We start from the raw sequence: 4,827 nt of genomic DNA on the forward strand, positions 1-4,827 counted from the left end.
GTGAAATGCGACTTGGTGAAGCTCGCCCTTAGTAAGAATGAGAAGTCCGTGATTGGGTGAAGAACTTTCTCAGGCTCAAATGCTCACCAATGTTATAGTGTGGTTTCTATAGTACAATTTTTGCTCCCAACACCCAAACTCATTCTTGTTACCTGAAGTCATCGTGTCCTATGGCAGGAGAAATGACCAAGAACAAGTCCACCACCCACCAGGCCACATGTCCTAGACCCTCTGCTACCCACCTCCTACATCCGGGGCTCAAAGATGCCTGAAGTACCTTTGGGTCTAGATGCCCCCCAAAGCTCCTGCAGTCAGGGGTGGCTGAATCTGGACTGTGTGATGCTGGGATTAAGGGCGTGTGATTGCTAAACCACCATACTGACTGGTTTAGCCCCGCCCTAATCCCAGTAGTCTAGGTAAAATAAAAGGTGCAGAAAGATGCTGTTAAGGTCCCTTGTTGCTTTTGTTGTCTTCCGCCACCATGAACTGTTGCCCCTCTGCCATGTGCCACCCTGCCTTGAGCCAGCTGACCATGGACTGAAACCTCAAGTTGTGAGCCAAATAAACCTTTCCCCCTTTAACTTTGGGTGTCGGGTATTTGTCTCACAAACGAGACAAGCAACTAACACAAGCCCAAAGCCGCGGCTGCATCCCTCCTGTATATGACATCCCAGATCCCCTAAGGCCTTTCCAGTGTGTGCAGCAGTGAGCTGTAGAGAGTGCTTCGCAGAGCTGGATGTTGATTCGTTTCAATACCATCCTTCTTCTAGATCCTAAACAGAGATCGAATAATTTGTTGAACACATACAACTGCTAAGGAACTATCACAAAAGTAGGGCTGAGGGTGTAGCCTTGGTGTCCGTTATACTGAAGTCCATGTCTATATATATATACATATATCTATCTCCACAGGCAGAACATCACCCTCATCTCAAGAGCTGTTTTTCTTATCCTTTCATCTTTCCATGCTAATCTCCAGCCGCTGATGTGTGAGGAATGTATTTCACAAGCATCATCATGGTAGAAATGTTCCAGCTTTGGTTCTGATTAAAGACGTAAGTGACACTTTTGTGCCTAATCACCACACCCACTTGAGCTAAGAAGTAGCTGGTCATTCTCTTCTCAGAGACTCTTGCACTTAACACAAAAACACTCTGTCCATTGTCTCTCATAAAGTATATATTTTATCCAGCTTCTGTAATAATGGCTAGCTTTCAGGATTCTATATTTTCCATATAGAGTGTGATTTCTCATTCCTTGAGAGGGTGAATTAACACTTCTCAAAATGCAGCACCATTTATAGATGCTAAGCTGGGGACCGGGATTCTTATTTTTCTGTCAAGGATTAAAGAATTATCCTGTGGCAGGCATTTTTACATGTGTTGTTGTAATTAATTTTAGAAATCCCCCCTTGCTTGGGGCAGGTCCTTGAGTTCTCATCTTCTCCTTCCCTTGTGATGTGCTCTGCTTCATAGGTCACCTCTGAATAGAGCCACACAGGACCCCAGGACCCTCTGCTCTCAGGCACTGGATCCTCTACCTTCGTGCTGAGGCCCGGAAGCTCACAGCTGATTAATGAGCAGTGCAGGAGTGAGCCCTCATCTCCAGCTTGCTTAGATGAGGGAGCCCAGCATGACTAGGAAAAGTCCCCTGAGGCTGTGTCCTTGAGGACCCAGAAGATGCCAGGAACACACACACTCCCCATGCATGTGTGAGTGTATAAAGAGTGCATGTGTGAGTGATCATGTGAGTGGGAGAGTGTGTCTGTGAATGCCTGTCAGTGCGTGTGTTGATGGGAACATTCTGAGTAGAGGAAGCCACAGCACTGGCATGAGAAATAGTCTTTCAGTCTTCACTATTTCTTCACTCCACAGCAAGGGTGGATGCACCTACTATACAGGTTCCCTTGGGCATCCAGGAATCAGGGCAGGATGAGGGCCTTGTGCCCCTAGAGGAAACTCGCATAGGACCTGACACCTGTGCCTAGGGCACCAACAGCTCCCTAGGGTAGGTGGCCAGGGAGTGGTAAGCAAGGGCTTGGAATCCAGACCCAGAGCTGGGATGGACACCGAACAGACAGGTTCACGTCCAACCCCACTAGCTCAGCGTAACCTGACAGGAATCCTTCTGTTGTTCTTCCTCTTTGTGTACACAGTTGTGAAAATTGTTAAAGTTCTATCCAATAATACAGAGTGAATGAATTCAACACTCCAGTATGGCAGCAGGGCTTACAAGGAACAAAGCTCCCTGGAATCTGTGAACTGTGCCCATTCTTAGCTCTTCTGGTGGCTCCTGCCAGCTAAGAAATATGTTTGTATTAGCATTGCTTAATTCACCAATTAAAGCATTATCTATTGATGGCATGCTTTGAGATGTTGAAAGTTTAATAATATATACTCTACTGCTACACCCAGACATGTACATCACATCACCATTGTTCCTTTTCCTGTTGGTTTCTTTGTAAATTTCAGTAATACACAGTCCTTTCTTACTCCATTGTGTAAGCTGGAGTTGCTGACCTTCAAATGTGCAAGCTCCCACACCGTGAAATCTCCAGTGCCTTGTCTATGAGCCTGGTTCGAAATGTTATCAATCCGTCAACAGTTGGAACTGTTATGCCAAGTCAAACAGGGAGCTTTGATTTAACTTCTTTTGTTGTAGCATTTATTGCTTTTCCCAAACTTTCTAATGCCTTTTACTTGTTAAGAATTTCCCTTCTTCACTTCCTTTTTTAAAGTGTTTCAAACTCTCCAGGCTCCATTCTATGCAGCTAACTCCTCCTGTCCTCTGAAACCCTCAGAAAGATTTTGTCCACCTTGGATGCCTTTCCAGGCCACAACTTCTTACCCCAGAGCTTCCCACTGCCATTGTCTCCACTCTCGCTTTACTTGAATATAAACTAAAGTGCCTGTCTATGAAGAACACAGACAGGTAACACTGTCAATCTATACCCATCTGAGGTGTTGCTAACACTGCATCATGCTTTATTGTTAGTTTGGCTGGGTAGAGAAATCCTGGCTCACAGTCATTGTCTTACTTACTTTTCTCCTTCCTGAAACAAAATACCTAACATCCACAAGATAAAGGAGAAACCGTTTATTTTAGCTCACAGTTTGTAGAGGTTTCAGTTCATAGTTGGCTGGCTCCAAGGCAGGGTGGCATGGAGGAGGAGAAACAGTCCATGGCAGGGTAGGCAGGAGGCAGGAAACAGTGATCTTTCCTTTCCCTTTTATCGCATTCAGGCTATAAGCCCACTGGATGGTACTACCCACACACAGAGTGGGCCTTCCCCTTAATCACATGGAAAACTATGCCAAACCAATCAGTGAACTAATTTAGTTACCACACATTCTTAATCCATATTCATACACCCTAAATGCAGCCACCCCAGAAAAAACTCCACCTATGAGCCATGAGGCTTTGTGGGGACATCAAGATCCAACTACAATAATCACTTTCCTTCAGAACTTGGGAGATATTACTTCATTGCTTTAGCATCCACTGTAGATAACAAGAAACCTATGTCAAATAGATTCTCATTTTCAGAAAGAAGCTTCCTGCATATTTGATTTTCTGAAAATTTCCAGGAATACATCTGGGCCTCGATCTCATTCCTGGCTCTGGGAACTCAGTGGGAATTTGCAACCTAGAAAATATTGACCTATACTTTTTATGTGATCCTTCCACTCTATTTCTTTTCATTGGCTTTTATTGGCCATATTTTGGATCTTATACATTGTTCTTCCAGATCTTTTACTTTTTATTATATATACTCAATCTCTTTTGTTATTAACTCTCTTGCATGGGAGATTTTTCCCTACCTACCTTCCAACACTTCATTAATATCTTTTATTTCAACAACTCTTTCTTGTACTCTACTCTCTTTTCTTATAAAAACTCTCCTTTTGCTTAGCAGAAGCAATTTATCTTGAACATTTGAGAAAAGAAAATATGGAGTTTGATTATTTTTACTATAAAAAAGAGTGTTTTTTATTCCATGGTTTAGTCCTGTTTTCTTTGCTCTATTTCTTTTCTTGTCCTTCTAGCTTGGTCTCTCTAGTCCCTGACGTAAGTTTTCCTCATCAGCTGACTCTGACCCATTGTCCATTGAGAACTGAGCACCACACAGTGCCTGTGAGCTCAGTCCATGAGAGGGGAGCTCACCATCTGGCCAACTTTTCTCATTTCACTTGTCTGGGAAGGGGGAGGCGCACCATCACACTTCAGGGTCTCCAAATGCCAGAAGACAGCATGTCCACCAGATTCCATGATGAGTTACCTGCTGTGTTCTCTCCAGATATTTCACAGAATTTCTTTGGAAAATAATTCTTCTTCAGAAAGAAGTGTAGATGAGGCTATGGGATTATGTGTGATTATGGTTGTTATTGTTGTTAAGAATGAAATTCCTAGGGACTGGAGAACATTTCATCCTTAGAAAATATAACATAGCCTACAACCATGTCAAAAAACCTTATAGTAAGGTGCAAGGAAATTGAATTAGATATTTCCATGAAATGAACAAAATCAGTGGAATTCAAACCCAGGCTGAAAACTGGCAGTGAGAAACTCTTCCAAGGGCTTCCTGGGACCTTAACAACAGGTGGTTGCATTGAGAAAATATTTTCATTTCATTTCTTCAGAAATCCACTCTGATTACTAAAGTGTGATATATATTTACTAGTTAAGAAATATATTACTTAAAATACAAACAAAACAAAAACAAATGGATTACTATTTTATTATTATCTTTCTTCCATTTGGTTTGCAGTAAAATTCTGTGATGGAACAAAAGTCAATTCAAGAGTTTAACTGAATTTGGAGGAATCA

Source organism: Heterocephalus glaber, unplaced genomic scaffold, assembly GCF_053883595.1.
Source record: "Heterocephalus glaber isolate CG9 unplaced genomic scaffold, H.glaber_assembly_v1.0 deba00001537, whole genome shotgun sequence".
In the NCBI taxonomy this organism is placed as follows: domain Eukaryota; kingdom Metazoa; phylum Chordata; class Mammalia; order Rodentia; family Bathyergidae; genus Heterocephalus; species Heterocephalus glaber.